This window comes from Martes martes, assembly GCF_963455335.1.
Source record: "Martes martes genome assembly, chromosome: X".
NCBI lineage: Eukaryota > Metazoa > Chordata > Mammalia > Carnivora > Mustelidae > Martes > Martes martes.
This window is the reverse complement of record NC_137897.1, coordinates 23,367,449-23,394,201: the sequence shown is the minus strand read 5'-3', so window position 1 is coordinate 23,394,201 and position 26,753 is coordinate 23,367,449. Positions and strand designations below refer to the sequence as shown.

The window sequence follows — 26,753 nt, the reverse complement described above, 5'->3', positions numbered from 1 at the left end:
CACATGTAAAAAAAGTATTGTATATATTATTGTTATCTCACAGGATTATTGGGGGACAAAAGGAGGAGACTATATGAGAAATAAAGTGAAAATATCTTTAACATCTCATGCAGATGGAAGGCAGTATTTTTATTATTGCATAAATGTACACAAGCACACACACAGGCACACAAATGTGAATGCTGCTAAGGTTGAAAAATTTCTTGATCTTCCCAAAAGACATATTGTATTTAATGTGCAATCATGTCCTCTTTTACTTAAATATTCACTACTGATCCCTCAGGGAATGAAATAAATCAACAAATATAGAGCATGGAATCAGAAGCATAAATTTTGGTAAATTTTATAAAGCTACTTAAGGTTTTTCTTTCTGATTGATTCTGCTGTCAAAGCTACAACAATTTTTATCCTTCTGTCATGCATCAGTAGATGTTATCCTAAACAAGCCATTATGTATAAAAATGTTTTCCAGCAAATAGTTATCTATGAATAATATTCTTCAAAATAAAACAAAATAAGGAAATGACAGTATTCATGAACTAAGTACCTCTGATGAACATTTTAAAAGCCAAAGGTGGTTAATTTCATAGATGAATTACTAGAAAACATTGATCTTCTGACCTTTGAGGGATAAAAAATATAAACTTGCTTTCACTGTCATGTTAACACTGCTGTTTTTGACAGTCTTTTGCATATTTTCTAGCATTTTTCTTGACACCAGTAAAAAGCTGTCGGACACGTTATCCTTCTCCTAAACCTGTACTGTAGTCAGGATTTCAGCATTTGTGACACAAGATCCCAAAATATTTGGGGAGGATTAGACAACTTCTAGAATTATGATTTAGTCCCACAGAAAACACAATAATTGATCCTGCCTAGTTAGTATTCTGACTTATAATTCTATATCACAAGTAAAAAATAGGTACTCTTAGCTTTTCAGTCTGCCTTTAACTTTCATTTTTCAGAATGTGCCCAAGGACCTATGGCCGTGGATCAGGAAGGAAGTTTTACTGACCTTGAGGTCATCTAGGAAACCTACCATATTTTTTTAAAAAATTTTGTATTTTTAAAAATTTTTATTAACATATAATGTATTATTTGCTTCAAGGGGTACAGGTCTGTGAATTATCAGTCTTACACAATTACAGCTCTCACCATAGCACATACCTCCTCAATGTCCATAACCCAGCCACCCTATTCCCTCCCCCCACCCTCCAGCCACCCTCAGTTATTTGACTTTTTTCATGTTCATCATTGATACTTCATGAATACTGTCATTTTTAATGATAATGATAAAAAATAATAATAAAGTAAACTCACTATAGCACATTTCTCAATTCAAAAATAAAATAAGATCTTATTTTAGTAGTAAAAAAAAACACATTTAGAAGAGTGGAGCAAATACTTTGGAACTGAGAATGGCCCAAGGGCACTGGGATTACCCACAAAAGAGGAGAGAAGGCAGGCTGTTGAAGATGTTCAGAGAAATAAGGGACCACACAGTCATGCTTGGAGAAAAGTAATCCAGGGAAGGAGTCCTGATTTATTCAGATTCCTTTTACACTCAACCTTTTCAAATTTGTTATCTTTACCTTCATCCCCATCCCTGCTACTCCTGCCTATAACTACAACACTTGGGTTTTTCCTTGACAGAGCACTCGCTCGCTCGCTCACTTTCTCCTTTAATACAGCACCTGGGTTTATCCCAACATTTACTTTTCTTTTTCAGTGCATATCATCTCACGTCCACTATCCTCAGTCTTAACCTATGTTACCAATCTCACTCGGAATATCGGAAGAGCCTCCTTCCTTTTCTTCTTTGAAACCAAGCTCTAGATAAGCAGGAATAGCCAAAAATTTACTCTGTCCCATCTTATCATCTCTGCTGCTAGAATTGCCTCCTAAAATGATTTATCATGGGATGGCTCCATTGGCAGACCTCTCTTGACTCCTTGTTTCCAGTTTTATGTCCATGGACCTTATGGCTATTCCTTCAGTGACTCTTACTGAGCTTCTGACTATGGCTCTTGGGCTGTAATCCTTTAGTGCGGGAAGTTTTCTGTCCTGCCCATTCATTAGAATAACCAGAAGAGCACTGAAGAAACAAGCAAAACACACACACACACACACACACACATATTAAAAAATACAGGATTCCAGGCTCCACCCCAAACCAATGAAATCAGTCAGTCTCTGGGAGGTTTGAATAAGGTTATTAATAAGGACAATTATAAGTCCTTCAGCATGACTCTACTGTATAAAAATATGTGATAACACCCAGACTTTGTAAAATAGAAGCCCAGTTCCTTACTATGATATAAAAAACCCTTGACCCTCCAGCTGGAATCAACTCATGTTTATTGAAAACACAGATTATTGTTATATAGAAGTCTATTACTTATTAAACTCTTTTATACAAATATCCTTCTGTTCCACCTGAACTTTTACCTAGAATCATACTTTCTCCTCATATCTGGAACTTGGCATGAAAATCAATAGCTCCTAGCCTATGTATATACTTTTCACTTAGTCTGGAATGATCTGACGTTGGAATGATCTGACCCTTGGGTGTCTCATGGATTACTACTCATCCTTCAAGGACCAGGTCAAACATCCACTTCACAAGACCATGTTTTTCAGACCTATATAAATCACCTGGGCTGCTGTGGCATTGCATTCCTATCTTTCCTAGAGCACTATCTGTGTCACAAGGTAACATATTTATTAGCATAAACGTTCTTTAAGTTCATGGATTTTTCAATTCTGTGTCCCTATAACACAGCAAGACACACCACACATCATATAGTATTTTAGTGGATATTTTGGAATGAGTGACTGAAAAAATTAATTGCTACATTATAAATAGTTTATTTAAAAAAGATATTTTACAGCTATTGTACTTTTACTAAGTGACAGACATCCTACTAAGGGCTTTATACATATTATCTCACTCAGTTATTAAAACCAAAAGAAAAAGGTACCACTGGTATCCCCATTTTACAACTTAGGAAACTCAAAGAGGTTGTCTCCCAGAGAGTTTAATTTTTGAGGCCCCCCACATCAGCATGACTTTACTCTTTCAGGAAATCTTTTTTAGAGATAATTCTGTAACCTAGTAGACAGCTTCATTAGTGGCTTCAGGAAAATCCTGAAGATGCATTTATCTGAACAATATAGTGATCAACCAGCTCTGTCTCAAGATAGTGTTGTTTCCCTGAGGAATCCCTCCACCTTCATTTAGGACAGCGGATTGTTCGACCGGATGAACCCTCTTACTTAACAACAGATTTTTACTCAATAAGACTTACTTCCAAGCCCTGGACTCATTGGGCCTACCAATCTTTTTCTATTATATCTTGGAGTTGCCTAATTATAATCTGATCTATCAAAGACACACTTTAATCTACTTGAACCCAGAACCCCCCCAAATTGTATATATATGGCTGCCCTCAACCTCTGTCTTTGGAGAATCTACTAAGACCCTGTTATAGTACTGTCCTTCTTTACTGAACAAAGTAATAAACTCAGCTTTGCTTGATGCATATGTTATACTGGTGGTTATTTGGGGAAGGTGATACCAATTAATGGCACTCAGTGGAATGAATCCTTTACTAGATCTGGGTTTGTGATAACTACCCTATACTGTCCTCTGTTAATAAAATAAAATTAGTTTGTAGAATTTCAATCATTCTTACAGTACTTGTCTCTTAAAAATATTTATAGGAATGTTTCCCAACATATTTTTTAGGATAAAAGAAGACCTTCAAGATGTACATTGATATGTGAAAGTTTTGATATGGATAAACTTCATTCCTTGAAACTATAACGTATGTAGGCTCAGGGAAGAGTGGGAGGAGTAGATAAGTCTTGTTAGGAGTGGTGAATTCTTAAGAATGTTCTTATGAACATTTAAAGGTTTCAAGGATTTGCTTTTCTTATGTATGTTTGCTGTACTTTGTGTTTCTTCTCTAATCTTACAGCATGCCACGTTCTTAGGCTTTCTGAACAGGGAAACATACCCTAAAATAACTGCTAACATGGACTGGTTGTTGACTGTGTGCTACACTCTGGTCTAAGATGTTTAGTTCTTAGGTTGGAGGAGTAAACTTGGAGGACATCTTACAGTGAATTTTAAACTAATGGATATGGAATTTCTCTTGAAAGAAATTCAGAGAATTCTTGAAGAGTTTAATATGGGGGGGATTTCTTGATGAGATTCACATTTTAGAACATCCCTTACATTGCTGAGAATGGATTATTACAAAAAAAGGGGATGCAGGGAAATCAGTTGACGTTTGCTGAAACTGGGAAAAGACAGACAATGTGAATGTGCTTGTATGTGCAAGTGTATCTATATTTTACTGAGAACTAAATGAGAGAAGGCCTACCCCTGTTCTCAGGTCAGAATTTTGAGGGTTATTTTAAGATCACTGTAAGTTATGTACAAAAATTCCGACTTCTTTGGTATATGTTGGACTGTGGATGGGTAGGTTTAGAGGGACTGCTTGGGGGTGGCAGAAAGGAAGTAGAAAATACTTAGGGAGACGTTATCCTCAAACCAACCTATAAAAAGTGAACTAATCCTTCTGACTTAAGGGTATAAAAAAGCAGCCCACAGGATCTGACTTAAGGGTATACAAAAGCAACCCACAGGATCTGAGCATATATCATGACACAAGCTCTAAGCTTGAATAGCATAGGTTAAGTGGCAAACTCTGGCAAAGGGAGTCAGAGAAATAAAAAATGAAAAAGGGCCTTCTTTTTTTCACTTGTCTTCCAGTCTCCTTCTGGAAAGTTTCTCATGACAAATCTTGATTACAAGTATGCCTTATTTTATTATGTTTCACTTTACTGCACTTCACAGATACTTCACTTTTTTTTTTTAAACAAATGGAAGGCTTGTGGTAACCCCACATCAAACAACTCTATAGGCACCTTTTTTCTTCCCAACAGCATTTTCTTACTTCACATCTCTGTGTCACATTTTGATAATTCTTGCAATATTTCAAATTTTTCATTATTATAATATTTGTTACAGTGATCTGTGATCAATGATCATGACTCACTGAAAGCCCAGATAATGGTTAACAATTTCTTAGCAATGAAGTATTTAAATTATGTATGTACATTAGTTTTCTTTTAGACATAATGCTATTATACACTTCAGAGACTACAACATAGTTTATACATAACTTTTACATGCAATGGGAAACAAACCAAAACAAAAAAACCTCATTTAACTCACTTCATTGCAATATAGGCTTTATTCCAGTAGCCTGGAACTAAACCCTAAATAACTTTGAGGTAGGCCTGCCCATCTCTGTATTCCCATAGCCCTGTGTTTCTTGGAATTTATCAGACTGCATGTCTTTATTTATTAATCTGCCTCTCCCATCAGCAAGAGCTTAAAGATTGAACAAGACTGTATCTCAACAGTGCCCAGTACATAGCCCAATAGATGTCAGTTGAGTGAATACATACATGAAAGAGCAAATAAAACAGGGAATAATGTATAAATGACCCTGAACATCTTACTCTTTTTTACTTTGGATTTTAAAAGCATGCCCTAATGTTTCATTCAGATGTAAAACAAGGATTTTTTTGTTCAACTGAATTTGGAAACTACTAGGTTAAGCAAAGTATTTTTTAAACAAAAAATTTGAACGTTTTTTTCTTTATTCTTGAAGAACATATCAAAAAAGACTGTGTTGTTCAGTGTGGTAGCCACTAACAACATTTGGCTATCTAAATTAATTTATATGAAACAAAAATAAGAACTCAGCTATTCAGTTATACTAGCAATATCTCAAATGTTTAATAGCTACATGTGGCTATTGGTTACTGTATTGGACAGCACAGATGTAGAATATTCCTTCATTATACAAATTCTATTGGATAGTGCTAACTGCATTGACCTGGAGATACTATTATTCCTGAAAACAATGTTTGGAAAGCCCTGTTCCTACGATATCTTTATTGTAGGAATTTTCAGGCTATACACTGTAATGCTACTCTGCCAAATTCTTTACTATTTTGATTCACACTGATTACATTTAGACTGGAAATAAAGCAGGTAGATGATTTTAAAATTTGATCTTCACTTATTGGATATCTATTTAGCACAAAAAGTTTTTTATACTCAGAACTTGATAAAAATAGTGATGAGATCAAAGTAGTAAAAGCAAAAATCTTTATGTAACATCATCCATGAGCTAGTTTTAAAACCATTATATATTGCTTTCATCTGTACTTTGGGTGATTTCTAATTGTGAAGAATCCCTCTAGAAAGCGATTTGCCATACTTCATGTTGCTGCAATCATTTGGATAGTCTTAGAAAGTTTGTGGGGAAAAACAGTAATTTCAGAAATGGAAATTACATTTTTCAGTTGATTTTCTCAGACAATGAAAAAATAAACTTAGAATAACATCAAAGAAAAGGACTTTAAAAAAAAAGATTTTATCTATTTATCTGACAGAGAGAGATCACAAGTAGGCAGAGCAGCAGGCAGAGAAAGAGAGAGAGGAGGAAGGAGGCTCCCTGCTAAACAGAGAGCCCGATGCGGGGTTCGATCCCAGGACCCTGGGATCATGACCTGAGCCAAAGGCAGAGGCTTTAACCCACTGAGCCACCCAGGCGTCCCCAAAGAAAAGGACTTTTATAAGTTTAAATAAATAGGAATACCTGGAAAGATTTAAACAGACCCAGATAAATATTTCTCCTGGCAATACAGAAGTAAATGCTGCAAGCTTCATTTATGTCAAAGTCAAGTTCAGAATTCAAGTTAACTTTTGAATTTACAAAGAAAATTAAGAAGAGGATTAGAAGTTACTTAAGAAATAACAACAAATTCTTTATTGTCTGATTCTTCTGAGCTCTCTCATTATTTTGTTATCACATATATTTATTATGATTTGAAATGTTTTTTTTTTTTTTGTGCTATCATTTCTCAACTGAGTGCCCCTTAGGACAATGACATAAAATACTTAACATTGTCATGCTTCCTATTCATTGCTCTCCATTATGTTAATGTTCACATTCCAAAGACAATTATTTCCATTTATTCTTCTCCTTACTCCATTAGCCTTCCCCATGCTTTCTCATTAGTTAGAGTCTAGAAATGATTTTTTTGCCCTTTCTAAATTTGTGTTTTAATGTGTCTCTTTGTTGTTACTTGTTTTGTTCTGAATGTTCAGAGAGAAACAGAAGGTTGACAAAGTTGGTTCTAAAAGAATACCAGAAAGGGGCACCTGGGTGGCTCAGGGGGTTAAAAGAATACCAGAAATTGGTATGTGTCATCAGTGATATAGACTAAGATGAACTTAGCAGTTCCCTTAGCTTAACTAAAGTTGAGGAAGGTTTCTTCCTGATTACAGCATCCCACCTCCCACTCTCCTCTTCTTAGAGTACTTACTTTAGGAAACTTGCATTTGTAAATTTCTTCTCTGCCTCTTTGAGATGTAAATCTTCTACAACCTAGTAATATCTTTTTCAAGCACTGGGAGCCATCGCTTTTCAAATGTAATCATCAAGAAGGATAGTACCCCTATCTCCCAGTCTGTGCAGTGGGATAGGGTAGGGGTCTTATTCATAAGCCCTGATTAGCAAATATAGATAGCCTAACACATTAACCAACCATCTCCTGAATGTCTCCTTTTCACAAACTCACTCCAGTGCTTAAAAACTTCCCTGACTTTTGTTTCAACTGAGTTGAGTTCAATATCTCACCCGGTTTGCATTAGTTATGAAGTCCTGCTGCTTTTAAGAAGTGTCCTGTGCCATATCTCTTTGACAAAAGAAAAGGTGCTGGAATAAAATTGTGAAGCTCTATATGAAACTGGCTGATGTCTTTCTTATAGGGTGATAAAACTACAACCGTCAGGGTTTTCTTTTCTTTTGAAGACAAGTAATTTGTATGCCTCCTAGACAAAAATAATTTGCAACTTATCAGTTTGCTATAAGTTAAAAACTCACTTTACAAAGTCTGAGATAATAACCCTCATGTTGAGTTTTGAAATAACTTAATTAACACTCTTATACTTCCGGAAACATCTTGTCAAATATTGGTCAAGCAGTTTTAGTGAATTTTATTCTTTTAATTATTTTTTCCTGAAGTCTGAAAGGTCATGGCTTTATTTCCTCTGGAAGTTTTCTAATACCAGGTGTTTAATCATTTAGTTGCTTGTCTATTTTCATCAATTTCTTTATTTCATCAATTCTAACATGTGAATTTTGCTAACATTTTATCATCTCTCTGAAACTGGAATGTCTTTTACAATTGCTGTGATAAGAAAGCACTGTGTCATAGTTTACTGGTACAGATATTGATTTTGTCTCTTACAATATTTGGCGTCTTACATTTATTGAAACGAGATAAGTCCCAGCAGAGAGAATTTATGAAGGTTGCTTTCAAGGGAAAAATGTATAAGTGATGACAAAGCTTTCCATTTATCAGAATAAACTTCTGTAATTGTGTGTCCAGTTACATCAAGTCTGCATGATGACTTAAATTTTACACTCTTACACCAGCCTTTTACACTGTGTATAGTTCTAACTTAGTTTAAAATCACACTTCCTATAGATTTTTTTCTCTGCTGCTATGGCTTTTCATATCTCCTATTTTGTTTAATTCATCTTTTTATTTCACACAAATTCATTTAATTCATTACCTGTTTGTATGTATCATGATTATTCTAGTGGTGATAGTAAAAGAAATGCAAAAAGCTCCCAAAGAAAATAAAAGCATGCCTTCCTAAATTTCAGGAAAAAAAAGTAAAGGAAAATAAAAAAGAAATAAACTGCTTGAGGAGTATTTGATAAGGTGTTTCTGAAACCTTCAGATAGTTAATGGAATTACCTCAAAAGAACATTAGAAAAACACATGTAAAGGGTCATATGCCAAACTACATGTCAGAGAAGAGTTAACCAAATGAAGAGGTTGGATAGAGTTGACAGTCTGAACATCAGAGATAGCAGCCCAGTAAATGAAATAATGAAGCTTTAAGAAGCTTTAGGTAGTTCCGAATGATTGATATGGAAGTTGAGTATGGCTTGAGGGGACCCTGAAGTAGTAGCTAATGGAGAAATGGTAAAAAGCCTTCATGCTTGAACAGTTTAGATGTTATTTTGAAAAGTTAAGAAATTGCTGAAGGATTTTTAAACAGGGAAGAAAAAGTTCAGACTTATATTTTACAACTATCAGTACAAATGTCTAACAGCTGGATTAGAAGTAATTAAATGTGGGAATTAATGAGAGATGAGAATAAGGAGTAGTAAAGGACACTGAGATCTGAAATTCTGGTTCACCACCAACCTGGCATAAAAAACATATGGATCCTATGGCCTTTGGGTCTGTCATCACCTCATCCAAATGAGTTATCCTCCTCCAAGAGATAGTGAGACTGAAGTCATCATATGTCTGTCAGCCCTAGATTCCTAAACTGATGCCAAAATTGTGAGCATCCTTTCCACCAAAACACACATACATTTACTGCACTACCATCTCCATTCATTTATTCACTCACTCAATCACTCATATACAATAACCATACATATCCTATGTCTCAAACTCTTTCAGTGCAACCCCTGGTATAAGTATCTCCATGGTCACATAAGTGCCCTAAATCCTCAGCATCTCCTTCTCTTCCTGGCATTAATCAAATAAAACCTGGCTCTTCTCTGTGATTCTCATTTCTCCTGCAGCCATCTCAAAGTGGTGCCCATTTATTTCCTCACAGTCTTCACTTAGCAGACAGAAGCTGGTATTGCTGTTCTTATTTTCCATTGTGGCTCCTAAATACTAACTCATCTACCCTCTTTTCCAAAATTCTGTTGTTTTGAAATGTATGCCAGTTGCTTCTGTAATTTTTTACCCTCTCTGCTCTCATTTTCCAGCCTCATTCAAAGAAGCTTTTAGCATCTGTTTTAAAGATTTCCTCTTCCACCAAGGTCTACTATCAGTCTTGGTGCCTTCAAGATATATGAGGATGACCCATCATAATACCACATATATTCATCAGGATAGGCTATATTACAAATTACCCCCAAATCTTAGTGGTTTTTCATAGCAAAGATTTATTTGTCACTCAAACTGTGTTTGTTGTGGGTTGGATGGGGTTTATGCTGTATCTCCCTACTCCAAGACTGAGATTTGATCAAATTATCAGACTCAGAATGATTATAATCTCACATAACACTATGCATCTTTTCTCTTTACTGGCAGTTATAATTATAATTTTACATGTATTTTTGTGGCTTTGATTGTGTTCCTTGACCTTTGCTACATTAAGGCCTATGAGGGCAGAGGCTATGTCTGGTTTTGCTAGTATTAGATTGTTTGGTGATTAGGCCACTGTTAGGCACATAATAGATATGAAATAAATACTTACTGAACTAAATAATGGATGGAGATATGAATAGATGAATGGATTCCTAGATGGAAGTGACATTAATTACAGACACAGAGTGAGGAGAAGAAAGGAAAGGAGAGGAAAGTTTTAAGGAAGAAGTAATAAACACTGGCCAGTGAATGGGCAGAGTTCATGGGAAATCCAAGTGTAGGTGACCTATAGTTAGAGTAAAGCTGGAGGGGAGAGTTGAGGGGAGACATAAACATTTGTAAACTATCAGGATATAAGTAGCAGGTGACTTAAAAGCAATAAATGCTTACATTATGACATTGTCTGCATTAATCACTCCGATTGATGGCTCCCTTATATGATGTATGTAATACCATGTCACTTTTGGCTCCCCCTAATAAGAAGCAGTCTACTTTACTACCTCTTGAACCTGGGCTGACTTTGTGACTTGCTCTGGCCAACAGAATGTGATAGGAGAGCCTGATTCTATCAAATGAGGCTTTATTAGACTTGCCTATAAACAGATAACTCCCAAACATGTGGGAACTTCCAGGCAAAATAAAGAGAACTTCCTGCTGACCTTCAGTTGATAGCAAACATATGACAGAGTGCAGGCAATCCAGAGACTCATGATCAATATCAAATGCTTACTGTTTTAACCCACTGGGTTTTTTAAGCGATGTGTTATAAACTATAGCTTACTGATACATAAAAGAGATAAATAGTACAAAAATAACAATTAGAGAACCATTCAGAGTTTTTGTGACCTTATTTTTTTTAAATATGAAAATTCCAAACATGCAAAAACAGAGAACACTACATCACTCTCATACACCATCATCTAGGTTCAACAATTATCAACATATTGCTGATTTAATTTCACTTCTATTCCTACTGATTGCTCTGAACACCACCTAAATTCTTTAGAAGGAAATTCCGGACATCTATTATCTCTTTTTTCAAAGTAACTTTAAGTATATACTTTAGAAAAGACAACTTGAACACTTTGAGAACAAAACAAACCCAATGCTCTGGCAGAAGCTTGCTGAAGTGATTAAAAGATATTTTCTAACAAGTTCATTTAAATTATTTTTTATATAAGTTGAATATCAAAAGCCAGAAAGGAAAGAGAAAGCTGGAAAATAAATACTTTCTTGACTGATAAAGGGGCAGAGTTAGCCCTGTGTATATTCATGTAGGGATCACAATATCTTTATTTGCGAAGGGGAAATAAAGATCAAAAAGAAGAGTTCCTACTTAATCAAAGAGAAGGAAGAACAAATCTAATGTTAACTGGATTCTCAGATGACAGACAAAGCATTCATGGGGGAAAAATCAAGAATAAATGTTATTTGTTATAAGGTTATTAACACATACACTGGGGGGAGTGGGAATATAACTTGACACCAAGTTCCAATAACCTGAGGATTTTCTCACAGTCAAGTGTCCCATAACCATGCGCCTGTGAAGGAGGAAGAAATGTTTCAATAGCATAGACAAAGAAAGGGTTTACTGATGCAGAAATAAAATCACATTTTTAACTCTTTTAAGTATATTTTTCTCATAATATGTATGTAGTTATTAAGAGATTTAGTCAATTGAAATGTTTTCACAGACTTTTGGGAAGAGTAAAGAAATAAAATGTATATACTTAGCCCATATGAGGTATGGGCTAAGTACGGATATTTTAACAAACCACTACTGCTTAACAGCAGTTGTCCAAACACAATTATGGGAAAAATGAAAGATCTTCAATTATATTTTCATTTATTAGTAATGAACATCTTGATAGGTCCTAGACCCATCATCATGTGATGTGATTTCTATTTTAAAGTAAAAATTTTGTATCAGGCTTACTTACTTTAGTTCATGTAACCTATACAAAGTTGATTTTATATTTACTCCCACCTTTTTTCATGAGAAGCTCTGAGAGATTAAGAGTGTCACCTAAGCTTCACACTGGCAGAAATTTGAAGTTTTAAGAACAACTGCATGTCATCTAGTTCTTATCCAGTGTTTATACTGCTATAATATAATACTTCTTTATAGTAGATACAATTAAAAAGAGGCTTCAATATTGGCTTTACATATATACTAACTATTTTGATTGTTTAAAAAAAAAACCTTATTCAGTATCTTCAGTATCTATATTGAAGATATTTTTTAAAACATTTTTTAAAAGATTTTTTTATTTTCTTAATTTTAATTTTATTTTTTCTAGGATTTTATTTATTTATTTGACAGAGACAGAGACGGAAAGAGAGGGAATACAAGCAGATGGAATGGGAGAGGGAGAAGCAGGTTCCCCTCTGAGCAGGGAGCCCTATGTGGGGCTTGATCCCAGGACCCTGGGATCACGACCTGAGCCAAAGGCAGATGTTTAAGGACTGAGTCACCAGGTGCCCCTAAAAAGATTTTTTTAAGATTTTATTTATTTAGGGGCGCCTGGGTGGCTCAGTGGGTTAAGCCGCTGCCTTTGGCTCAGGTCATGATCCCAGAGTCCTGGGATCGAGTTCCGCATCAGGCTCTCTGCTCAGCGGGGAGCCTGCTTCTCCCTCTCTCCCTCTCTCTCTGCCTGCCTCTCCACCTACTTGTGATCTCTGTCTGTCAAATAAATAAATAAAATCTTTAAAAAAAAGATTTTATTTATTTACTTGAGAGAGAGCGGGGGTGGGGGGAGAAGGAGAGAAAGAGAGCTTGTGCGTGCATATGAACAGAGGGTAAGGACAGACAGAGAGGGAGAAGCAGGTTCCCTGCTGGGAGCCTGATGTGGGACTCAATCCCAGGACCCTAGGATCATGACCCAAGCCAAAGGCAGAGGCTTAATCCACTGAGCTACCCAGGTGTCCAATATCTATCTACTCTTGAGGTTTGGTCAAAGATGGCAATGTAGGAAGATCCAGAACTTGTCCCCTCTATGAAACACACCAAATGACACCTATTTATAGAACCATTCCTCTCGAAGAAGAACTGAGAGCTAACTGAACAACTTCTGTGCAACAAATGGTAGAGAAAATGAAAAAACAGAACAGCAAGAGAGATGGATACAGGGTAACAAATGGAACCCCCAACCCTGATGCTGTGAACTGCAGTGGAAAGGGAGTACGAAGGGACCAGGAGCAGATTTGTCTATCCCCGAGCACAGGGGAAAAAACTGCAGTTTAAAAGCAGCTACCATATAAAAGAGCCAACCCTAGAACTTTGCCGAATGGTGGGGGTAGGTGCCTCAGGGAGCAGGGACTAATAAGCAAGGTCTGTGCTCCTATTCTCTTTGAAAGCAGAGATCCGTGCACAGTCCAGGTATCCTAACTGACCCGCCACCTGAGAGCTCTGTGTCCCTAGCCCACACAGCCCCAGCTGACCCACCAAGGTGGATATAGGATGGTGCGTACTGGGGCACTTCTGGCTAATGCTCACTACAGCCTAAGTCTTTGCACCAAGATAACACAGGTGCAAAGGACCCTGGAACACTGCAGATCTATTTCACTCCAGCTTCAATGGCTTGCTAGGACACTCATAGTACAGAACACTCAAAAACAACCTGGCAGACATCCACTTCAGATACAGCTTCTCTGCCAGGGTGCCTTCTGCAAAGAGTGTCCCAGAAACCCCTGACCCATGTTTGCATCAGTTTTAGCCATCCCACCAGGGCATCCCTGTGTATAGTCCCTAGAGCACTGCCACCTGCACCACCCTTGGTTCCAGTCACACGGCCAGGGCATTACCTGCACTGAGCACCTTGGGATATCCTGGTTTGCACCCAAGTCAGCTACACCTGTCCTGTCAGTTCACCCTCAGTATAGAGAGCCCTAGGATAACCCTGGCTTGCACCCATTTCACCTGCAGCTGTCCTGCCAAGGTGCCCTCAGGACATAGAACCTCAAGACACCCTGGTCTGATCCACTTCAGCTTCAGCCGTCTTGACAGGGTGCCTACTCTGTGGAAATCCCCAGGAACCCCAATCCACAGCAGTGACGGTTTGAACCAGCCAGCAAAAGTCACTGAGCACACATAGTCTACACAGGCGATGACCATACATAAGAACAATCCTTCAAGTTTAGGAGAAGTAGCTGTTTTACCTGATCCATAGAAACAAACACAGAAAGTCAGCAAAATGGGGGAGACAGAGGAATATATTAAAAAAGAAAGAACGAGACAAAGCCTCAGAAAAAGAACTATGTTAAACAAATATAAGAAATATGCCTGATAATTTAAAGTAATGATGGTAGTGTGCCTGGATGGCTCAGTCAGGTAAGTGTCCAACTTTTGATTTTGGCTCAAGTCATGATCTCAGGGTCATGAGATCGAGCCCCATGTTGAGCTCTGTGTTGAGTGTAGAGCCTGAGATTCTCTCTCTCCTCCCTCTTCCCCTCCCTACTCATGTGCGTGTGCTCTCTCTATATATATTATGTATATATATATATATATATATATATATATATATATATATATACACACATATATATAAACAAATATATGATTATAAAGATGCTCACTGGGCTGGGAAGAAGAGTAGAACTCACTGAGACCTTCTATAAAGAGATGGAAAATTAAAAAAAAAGAACACACAGTACACATTCTTTTCCAGTGCACATGAAGGATTCTCCAGAATACATCATATGTTGGGCCACAAAACAAGCCTCGATAAATTTAAAAAATGTTGAAATCATACTATACATCTTTTTCTGATTATAAACATAATGAAACTAGAAATCAATCACATGAAAAAAAAAACTTGTAAAAACCACAAACACATGGAGTCTAAACACATGATACTAAAGAGCCAAGGAGTCAATGAAGCCATCAAACAAGAAATTAAAAAACACATGGAGACAAATGAAAATGAAAATACAATGGTTCAAAATCTTTGGAATACAGCAAAATCAGTCCTAAGACTGAAGAATATACTGATACAGATCTATCTTAAGAAACAAGAAAAAGCACAATACAACAAGCTAACCTTAAAAAGAAAAGAGGAAAAAAACAAAGCTCAAACTGAGTAGAAGGAAAGAATAATAAAGATCAGAGCAGAAATAAGTGATATAGAAACTAAAAAATGACAGAAAAAAATCAGTGAAACCAAGAGCTTGTCTTTTGAAAAGATAAAAGAGATAAATCCTTAGCCAGACATATCAAGAAAAAAAAGAGAAAGGATCCAAATAAATAACATCAGAAATGAGTGAGAAGTAACAAGCAACGGAATGCAATGGATTATAAGAGAATACTACAAAAAATTATATGACAACAAATTGGGCAACTTAGAAGAAATGAATAAATTCCTAGAAAAATACAATCTTCAAAAACTGAACCAGGAAGAAATAGAAAATCTTAACAGACCAAATACTAGTAACAAAATTGAATTGGTAATGAAAAAACTACCAAAAAATAAAAGTCCAGGGAGATAGCTTCACAAGTGAATTCTACCAAACACTTAAAGAAGGGTTGATATCTATTTTCCTCAAACTATTCAAAAAATAGAAGTTGAAGGAAGGCTTTCAAATACATTTTATGCAGCCATCATTACCTTGATACCCAAACAAGACAAAGACCCTCAAAAACAAAACAAAACAAAACAAAAAATTATAGGACAATATCCCTGATGAACACAGATGAAAAAAAAAATTCAACAAAATATTAGCAAACCAAACATAACATACATTTAAAAGGATCATTCAACATGAGCAAGTGGGATTTATTTCAAGGAACAAGAATAGTTTAATATTCACAAATTAATCAATGTGATATACTACATCAACAAAACAATGGGAAAAATCATGTAATCATCTTATCAGAAGCATAAAAGCATCTGACAAAATTCAACATCCATTCATGATGAAAATTCTCAACAAAGTGAGTTTATAGGGAACATATCTCAATATAATGAAGGCCATATATGAAAAATCCAAGTTAACACCATATCTATGGTAAAAACCTGAAATCTTTTCCCCTAAGATCAGGAACAACACAAGGAAGTCCACTTTTACCACTTCTATTCAACACAGCACTAGAAGTCCTAGCTGTAGCAACAACAACAACAAAAAAAAAAAAAAGGAAAAAGAAAAATAGGTAATAGGCATCCAGTACTGGGAATGAAGAAGTTCAACTGTCACAATATGCAGATGACATGATACTATACATAGAAAATCCTAAAGATTCCATCCAAAGTAGTAAATGAATTCAGTAAAGTTGCAGAAGTTACAAGTAGTAAATGAATTCAGTAAAGTTGCAGAACACAAAACTAATAGCCAGGAATCAGTAGCATTTATATACACAAATAAGGTAGCAAAAAGAAAAATTAATAAAACAACTCCATTTACTATTGGACCCAAAACAATAAAATACATTTAACCAAAGGAGTAAAAGACTGGCACTCTGAAAACTATAAAACACTTATGAAAAAAAACTGATGACACAAACAAATAGAAAGATATTCCATGCTCATGGATTGGAAGAATTAGTATTGTTAACATGCACATACTACCCAAAACAATCTACAGATTCAAGAAATTCCATTGCTACAGTTCCTCTCAAAATAACAACATTTTCTCACAAAACCAGAACAAATAATAATAACATTTATGTAGAACCACAAAAGATCCTAATAGCCAAAGTAATCTTGAGGAAGGAAAACAAAGCTGGAAGTCTCACAATTTCAGATTTCATGATATACTACAAAGCCATAGTAATCAAAACAGTATGTTACTGGCCAAAAAATAGACACATAGATCAATAGAACAGAACAGACAGCCTGGATGTAAATCTACTTATGTGGTCAATTAATCTATGATAAAGGAGGCAAGAACATACAATGGGAAAAAGACAGTCTCTTCAACAATTAGTGCTGAGAAAATGGACAGCTACTAGTAAAAAAAAAAAAAAAAGGAAAAGAAAAGAAATTGGACCACTTTTAAACATCATACATGAAAAAAACCCAAAAACCTCAAAATGGACCAAAGACCTAAATGTGAAATTGTAAATCATAAAAATCCTAGAAGAGAGCACAAACAGTAATTTTTACGATATAAGCCATAGTATCACTTTTCTAGATATGGTTCCTAATGCAAGGGGAAAAAAAGCAAAAATAAACTATTGGGACTATGTCAAAATAAAATAAAAACCCTTCGCCTTGCAAAGGAAACCACCCACAAAACAAAACAAACAAAACCGAATGGAAGAAGATACGTGTAAATGACGTATCTGACAAGAGGTTAATATAAAAATATATAAAGAATTTATACAACTCAACACCACAAAATCAATCTGATTAAAAATGGGTAGAGGGGCTCTCTGCTCCTCCCCATTTGACAGACAGCCACACCTTCTGGTGCAGTGTCGGTTGAGACACAATGGTGAAGGTTGGAGTGAATAGATTTGGCCATATTGGGCAACTGGTCACCAATGCCACTTTTAACTCTGGCAAAGTGGATTCTGTCACCATCAATGACTATTTCATTGACCTCAACTACGTGGTCTACATGTTTCAATGTGATTCTACCCATGGCAAATTCCACGGGACAGTAGAAGCTGAGAACAGGAAGCTTGTCATCAATGGAAAGTCCATCTCTACCTTCCAGGAGCGAGATCCTGCCAACATCAAATGGGGTGAAACTGGTGCTGATTATGTTGTGGAATCCACTAGGGTCTTCACCAACATGGAGAAGGCTGAGGCTCACTTAAAGGGCAGGGCCAAGAGGGTCATCATCTCTGCTCCTTCTGTTAATGCCCCCATGTTCATGAGGAGTGTGAACCATGAGAAGTATGACAACTCCCTCAAGATTGTCATCAATGCCTCCTGCACCACCAACTGCTTGGCTCCTCTGGCCAAGGTCATCTATGACAACTTCAGCATCATGAAGGGACTCATGACCACCTCCCATGCCATCACTGCCACACAGAAGACTGTGGATGGCCCCTCCAGAAAGCTGTAGCATGATGGCTAAGGGGCTGCCCAGAACATCATCACTGCTTCCACTGGTGCGGCCAAGGCTGTAGGCAAGGTCATCCCTGAGCTGAACGGGAAGTTCACTGGCATGGCCTTCTACATCCTTACCCCCAGCGTGTCTGTTGTGGATCTGACCTGCTGTCTGGAGAAAGCTGCCAAATACAACGACATCAAGAAGGTGGTGAAGCAGGCATCGGACAACCCCCTCAAGGGCATCCTGGGGTAAACTGAGCATTAGGTTGTCTCCTGCAACTTTAACAGTGACACCTACTCTTCCACCTTTGATGCTGGGGTTGGCATTGCTCTCAATGACCACTTCGTCAAGTTCATTTCCTGGTATGATAATGAATTTGGCTACAGCAACCAGATGGTGGACCTTACGGTCCACATGGCCTCTAAGGAGTAAGAGCCCCCTGGACCACCAGCCCCAGTGAGAGCAAGAGGAAGAGAGAGGCCCTCAGCTGCTGGGGAGTCCCTGCCCCAACTGATCCCCTGAAACACTAAGAATCTCCCAACCTCCACCGTCTCCATCCTAGACCCCTGAAGAAGGGGAGGGGCCTGGGGAGCCCTACCTTGTCACATACCATCAATAAAGTATACTGTACCCAGCCAAAATATAAACAGTTAGAGGGCCTGAAGAGACATTTTTCCAAAGAAGACATACAGATGGGCAACAGACACGTGAAAAGATGCTTAACATCGGTAATCATCAGGGAAATGCAAATCAAAACCACAATGAGAAATCACCTGACACCTGTCAGAATAACTAAAATCAAAAAGACAAGAAATAACAAGTGTTGGTGAGGATTTGGAGAAAAAGGATCCCTTGTACGTTGTTGGTGGGACTGTAAACTGGTGTAGACACTGGGGAAAATAGTATGGAGGTTTCTCTGAAAACTTAAAATATAAACACCATAGCATCCAGTAATTCCACTTATGGTATTTTACCTAAAGGAAACGAAAACAATAATTTGAAAAGATATATGCACCCCTATGTTTATTGCAACATTTTTTACAACAGCCAAGCTATGGAAGCAATCCAAGTGTCTATCAATAGATAAAGGGATGAAGAAGATCTGGTACACACACACACACACACATACACACAGATATTATGCAGCTATAAAAAAATGAGATTGTGCCATTTGTGACCACATGGATAGACACAGAGAGTATTATGCTAAGTGAAATAAATTAGACTGAGAAAGACAAAAACCATAGGATTTCACTCACATGTGGAAACTAAGAAACAAAACAAATGGACAAAGGAAAAAAAAAGAGACAAACCAAGAAACAGACTCTTAACTACAGAGAACAAACTGATGGTTACTTGAGGGGAGGGGGGAAAGGATGAAGAAGATGATGGGGATTAAAGAGTATACTTATCATGATGAACACTGAGTAATGCATAGAATTGTTGAATGAATAAAGGAAATGTCACACACACACACACACACACACACACACATACACACAAAATATTCTTCAGCCATTAAAAAAGGATGAGAGCTTACAGACAAATGAACCTAGAGAGTACTATGCTAAGTGAAATAAGTCAGACTGAGAAAGACAAATGCCATATGGTTTCACTTATTTGAGGAATGTAAAAACAAGTCAAATGAATAAATAAACAAAAAGCAGAATCTGTCCTATAAATACAGAGAACAAGCTGATGGTTGCTAGAAAGGTGGAGGGTAAGAGGATGGGCAAAATGGCTGAAGGAGAGTGGGAGATACAGTTATGGAATGAATAAGTCATGGAAATAAAAGGCAATAATATAGTGAATACAGTATTAATACTGTCATAATATTGTATGATGACACATAGTAGCTACACTTGTGGTGAGCACAGCATAATGTATAAACTTGTCAAATCACTATTTTGTACACCTGAAACTAACACAACATCTGTGTCAATTATACTCAAATTCAGAATTTTAAAAAATCTATCTAATCTTTGAAAGTCATCATTCATGACTCATTCTTAACACTGAATTCATAGTCAAATCCAATTAAAGTGATGACCTAGTAGCTCCCCTTGCCTTCTCTGGATTCCCACTATCATGGCCTATGTCCAGACCCTCAATGCTTCCCATCCAGTAAGTCCTTGTAGTTGATGATGCCAATGCCCACACACATATGGCTACCATATAAAGGCTGCCTCTCACAAACACCTGAAACCCTCAGTCTGAGGGCTTTTGTCTGGACTTGGAACCAAGGTCAGTCTGCATGAAGGGCAAACCAGAAATGTTGGAGAGATACTGTTTCTAGAAGAAGTCCTCCATAAGAGACAGATGTGGAATTAGGGGGAAATAACTCAGTTTCCTCTCCCCTTGGGTGTGAAAATGCTGCGAGTGTGTCTACATTTTCTTCCAGAGTTTTCCAGGGGACCTAATTTCCAGTTGCCTGCACGAGTAACTGGCTTTATAATACACATTTTGTTGGCTTCCTTCTCATCCCCCTATCACTTTACCACTTCTTTAATGATTGTTCTACTGAGGGTAGACCTGAGGGTCTACCTCTTGGGGAGTACAATCTAAGATAACCCTGTAGTTAAGTGTTGCTCCAAACTCTTAGTCAACTTCCTCAAACACTGCTGCCAGATGAGCTCCCTGAAACTCAAATCCAATTTTTGTCATCTACCTGCTTAAAGTCTTCCATTGTCTCCCTGTATCTTTTAGTATAAAGTGTTACCCCTTTAGTTTTGTACCCCAGTCCATGAAGTGATCCTTTTCTACATCTATAGCTACATTTCAGAACAACCCAAGTCATGGACACTTTGCTATGGTCATAGAAAATTAGAAAGCATACAATGATTCCAGCCTTACACTACTGCCCTACCTATGATCTCCACCAAACCCTCTTTTTCATCTAGCTAAGTTGCACTCCATGTCAATGCTGAACACATATCTTAAAGAAGCCTCTCCTGTTTTTTTTCTTTCTGAATCACATGGCTCATCTCTATATCCATTATACTCTGTTCTTTCCTCTTTCACAACCTTTGTTAAATCACACATGAATTTTTTACTTAGTTTTCTCCTGCAAAATACTTCTGCAAATTCTTGAGAACAGAGACTTTGGCTTTGATTCTTAGCCACCACTTGGCCAAGAAGAGCTCTCAAAAATAATTTATTAAATAATTATCTAGATGACCAAATACCCAGAACAAATTTTTCTATAGGATTTAGGCCATGCTGGATTACTGCCTCCATCTTCTAAAGAAAAGCTAAAACTTCTGAGCCTGGGATTCTAACCACAGAATTTCTCACATCTACCTACAAGCTTCCTTTCTAACTTCTTCTGCACCTTTCCATGTACCACCTTGCACTTTTCTCTCTGGCCACAATGTTTGTTGTTTTTCCTTTCTCATAGCAACTTTTCCCAGATCACTGGGGCTGCCATTGAACCACTTCCACTATGTAAAAGAGAATGTCTTTTCCATTGCTCTATCAAGAAAATTCCATCTCGGGGCACCTGGGTGGCTCAGTGGGTTAAGCCTCTGCTTTGGCTCAGGTCATGATCTCGGGGTCCTGGGATTGAGCCCCGCATTGGGCTCTCTGCTCAGCAGGGAGACTGCTAGCTCCCCTGCCTGCCTCTCTGCCTACTTGTGATCGCTCTCTCTGTCAAACAAATAAATAAAATCTTAAAAAAAAAAAAGAAAATTCCATCCCATGCAGGTTCAATGCACCTTGTTCTGTGTATCCATCATCAATCTTCATGGTTGCAATAGCACTTTGTCACCAGATCTTTAACAGTGTTTACCATCTAGTGGTATACATAATTGTTGATGAGTCTATCTTCCCTGGCTGACTATAGTATTTTCAGGCCAACTGATGTCTTCTGCATTTTTCTTTCTATCCTCAGACAAAAATTTGTCTGATGCTTAGTAAGTGTTTGATAAATCTTTGTTGAAAGCACAAATAAACAAAAGATAACAATATTCCAATTGAATTGCATATATTAAAGTACATGTGTTTATGCATATATGAGTATCAGTTTGTATGCTAATTAACTTTAATGTTATATGTTGATAAACAATCTGAACATATATAGACTGATATTTGATGGCAGTTACTAACAATGAATCAAATTTTAAAGAAAATTATAGGTACCGTGTGGAAAATATTTTTTATATAAGCAACAGAGAAAAGATCTGGAGCAGTAGACATAAATCTCACCTAATAGGAAAGTAATTTCAAAGGTAGTGATTAAAATTATAATTAAAAAAATCAAGTCCTTTATTGTGTAAGGGCACCAACAAAAACTATAATTCTTTTAATATCAGAAGTCTAGCTACTTCTCAAAGCAAACAAGCCTATAGACCTCACACTGAAATAAGAGGGAATCCAGAGCTGCCAATTTTATACCCTCATTAAACCAGGGAAGCCACAAACAACTCTTGCTGATGAGGAAATTATGTCAATTACCAAAATTGTCGAGGGAAAAGTATAACAATATATAAAAATCTCATGGCTTGACTTTAAGATCAGAAATTAATATTCATGATAAACATCAGAGTCAAGGACATAGAGCTGTGCACTCTAGAGTTAAAGGTCTTAATCTCCAATTTTAGAGTAGTCATTAAGTACTGTTTAGACAAACAAAAATGTGATTTCCTCCAGGGGGACTATTAGGGTAAAGAGAGAGCTGTCATATTCGCCTAATTAATGAAAACAACATTCAGTGATCAAAAAAGTTTGATATTTTCAAATGTTTACTTTTTAAACCAAAACCTTTGAAAAGACATCCATAGCAGCAATTTTTATTAAAAGTACAATTACTTGGAAATTTTAATTTAGGAACTAGAACATTTTCTTTCTTTTGTAAAAGATGTCTACATAGGATTTCTATACCATGTCAACAAGGTTAACACACAGGCTGTTACTCTGCACAGTATGGGTTTCCTTAATTAAGAACTTTTCAGACGGTTGAATAATCTGCAGTGCTCATTCATTTGAAGATCACAGCAGTGGAATCTGGAAGGCACCCTGCTTTGACTTCACTTCCCATGATTCCATTTGTAAATTAAATTTAGCTGAAGAGGTAGTCTTTGGAAAAACATTAACTATAGAATACATCTTTAACATATATTAGAAGGAAGATATCTCCTTATAGTCAATCTTCTAATATTTTAGAAAGAGGTATATAACTTGTATTCTTCACTTTTAATCTACTGTGTGCTAGGTACTATGTCAGATGCTGGCTATCCTCTGACAGAAAACTCTTTATACACTTACGGTTTTATAAAGCACCTTGTTGTCCTTCAATTGGTATGGGATAGAACTCTCCTAAAAGTTTCACCAACACCTGAATATAAATTCTCAAACTTAATGTGGATTAAAAAATCCTGGATGCATGTTGAACAGTCAGATTCCTAGTCTTTGTTTCCCAAGAAATGTTGATTCAATAGATGAGATTCAGGAATTTTTCTTTCTTTCTTTCTTTCTTTCTTTCTTTTTTTTTTTTTTTAACAAACACAGCTAATGATTTTTAGAATCTAATTATATACCAGACCATGATTTGAAAACATTGAGCGGTGGTTTCCAAGTTTGTTCATTTGTTTTTGTCACAATTCTCTTAAAAGATCTTGGAAAATCACTTTGAGTTTTTAGGTTGACATTATTTTATAAGTTTAAAGAAGTTTATTGGTTAATAAGAGGGAGAAAATGCTAAATATTATATGAAACGATATAAGACATTGGAAAAATGTTTCATTGCATAATTTAAGAAAATAGGCTTTCACTGTTTTGGGGGGGAATAGTGTAGAACAAATACAAAAGAAAACAGGTAAAATTTACCAATGGGTTTTATCAAATGCATCTTGAAAATACGATAGTTCTATAAGATATTCCAACTACATTTATGTCAGTGTCACTATTATATATTGCTTCAGCTAACCTGAGTTAAAAATATACCAATTTGGATTAAGCTTCATATTTACCAGAAATACTACAAGACAGGCAGGAGAGGAAGATCTCTGAATTTAAGAGATTTTTCAAACTCATATTTCAGGTTATCTATTTGTTTGGCACCTCAATTCTTTTTACATTCTGAGGCAATACATCATAGCGCAATTTGGGAAGGAAGAAAGGTGTATCTTTCTTTCATAAAATGAAAAAAAATTTCTGTTGTGAGTTATCAGGCAATTTTAGACAAGAGTTACACATGGAAGTTGAGTTTCGGGTGATGAATTCCCTTCAAATGACTTTTGTGGGACACCCCTTGCAAATTCTTTGTGTCATCCCATAAATACCTGGGATTCAGTTGGAAGAGCACAACCTTAAAGGTTAGCCTGTATAGCAAATGGGCTAGTTTGGCCAGTAGGTGACTTCCAGTCACCCTGTTCTTTTCCTTCTTAAAACCAGGGCACAACTAATTGCTGTGTCAAAGGCTCTTTTACAGAAAAAGACCTCCAACTACAGAAGGAGCCTAGTCTGGCTTAATCCTCTGTTGATGCCTAGCCCAGTAACAGGTTTATAGTAGGTGCTTAATAATCTGGAAAATTCATTCAATTCACAATGAATACCGTATCAAAAATTCCTAACCAAATTAACTTAGATACAACTAATTATAAACTTAGATACAACTAATTATAAAACTTCTTCAGTAAAGAAATAATATTTTTGATTTAATGAAAATTAATGGCTAGTTTACCATTTAGTAGATACAGATTTAAGACCAAAAAGACAGCCTAAGCCTTAACATTTAAATATATGAGATAAAAATTTATTATGAGATTATCATAATCATTCTTCAAATACAATAGCTGTCAAAAATTAATTGTGTAAACATCCTACTTATTCAAAGAAAATAGAGGAAGGTCTGCTTGAAACCTTGTAAAAATAATTCAATTATAAAATGCTTTTAAAAATTTATTCAAGAGTAATAGATATAAGTATATATACTTAAAGTATATAATGTGATGATTTGCTATGTACACTATAGAATGATTACCAAGATGAAGACAATTGATATGCTCATCACGTAATTGTAAAATCTTTTAAAGAAATAAATTTTTATGAGTATCAGTGGTTATGGAATCAGAGGATCTAGCTTGATTTCAGCATTCCTAAATATTAGTTTTGTGGTTGAATATCCTTTCCACATCTATGTTACATGATTCTAGGCTAAATAAGATCTGTACCTCCTGGAAACATTCAAGAATGATGTGACATTACCATTTTCAAACAAAAGCTAAGATCCACGTGTAGTTATTTAAAATAAAAAAAAAAACATTAAAAATTCAGTTCTTCAGTGGCACTAGGACCATGGAGTGACCTTGTGAACGGAAGTCACATGCTGAGAATGGCAGGGTATAAAGCAATGCAGCCTGGGTCTTGCCAAACCCTTGAACTATCATACAAGTTCGGGAATGCCTATTCTATAATTACTTTACATGAGAGAATAAACTCTTACTTAAGCCACTTTTCTATAATATGAAGTATAACTAATTTTGTGGTATTGCCTCAAAATGATTTTTTCTTCTTTTCTTTTTTCCTTTTTTTTTTTTTTTGGCTTTAGAATAATATATTTCCCTGTAACTATTGGACCAGACTTCAAATGTTACTCATAACATTACTCCATAACCTTGAGTCTTTTACAGTATTGTCTTTTATGACCTTCATGGGAAAAAATGGATAGCTCCAGATCTATAATCATGAGATATAATGAAATCAGTTAAATGATTATTTGATTACTTCTTTTAAGTTTTTGTGTTATAAACTCAGATTCTATATCATGAAGCAGTTACTAGATGGAGACTTGCCTGAAAGTCAGAAACACTTCTGTAAATCTGAATAAATCTAGGCCACAACAAACTGTTGAGGAAAGTCATATTAATTCTTCATCTAAGATTAATGGAATATTAATATAAGGAGTTTGTATGTGTCCTGACCATTGTTAACTGGTGATAAATTTACTCTTAAGCACTGGGAAATTTTCTAGGAACCAGAATTAGAAATACCTGAAAGACCAGGGATTTTGCTAATCAATTCTTCTTCAGAAATGTTAATGAGGTAATTCTGTAATTGGCTGTATGACTTAGAAACTGAGCAGAAGCGGCTATTGAGGCCAGGATGTATTTTTATATGTTAGGGATAGGTATGGTGGTACTGAGAACATTATTTCTTAATTCTTTCCAAAATTTTAGAGAAAGCAGGCTATGGAAACAAACAAAATAAATAAATAAAGGTTGTTCAAGAATATGCATTACTCACTCAACAAATACTGATAGAGTTTTTACCAAGTATAAAACAAAAATAGGATGCTTTGTCATTTCAGTATATGTGGCAAAAATGGCTCTTAATCGTCCCTTAATATGTGTTTCACCTTATTCCTCAGTATAGCAGATGCTGTAGGTATCCAGCTCAAAATTTCTTCTCCAGCTTTTGTTCCCATGTCCCAGCTGCTGTGAGTGTTCACTGCTCAAGGCTCACATCTCTACCCTTTTCTCAGT

General features: G+C 36.2%; 1 protein-coding gene and 1 pseudogene across 2 annotated transcripts in view; one reads left to right on the top strand and one right to left on the bottom strand.

The window, feature by feature from the left end:
* The window catches only part of IL1RAPL1 (interleukin 1 receptor accessory protein like 1), a gene marked incomplete at both ends in the record, with an annotated part of 1,258,868 nt that overhangs the window by 683,922 nt on the left and 548,193 nt on the right, over positions 1–26,753 (bottom strand). The gene's annotated exons all lie outside the window — the stretch shown is intronic.
* LOC308337620 (glyceraldehyde-3-phosphate dehydrogenase-like) lies at positions 17,646–18,705 on the top strand (annotated as a pseudogene). The gene has a single exon. The product of its transcript is annotated as a glyceraldehyde-3-phosphate dehydrogenase-like (transcript).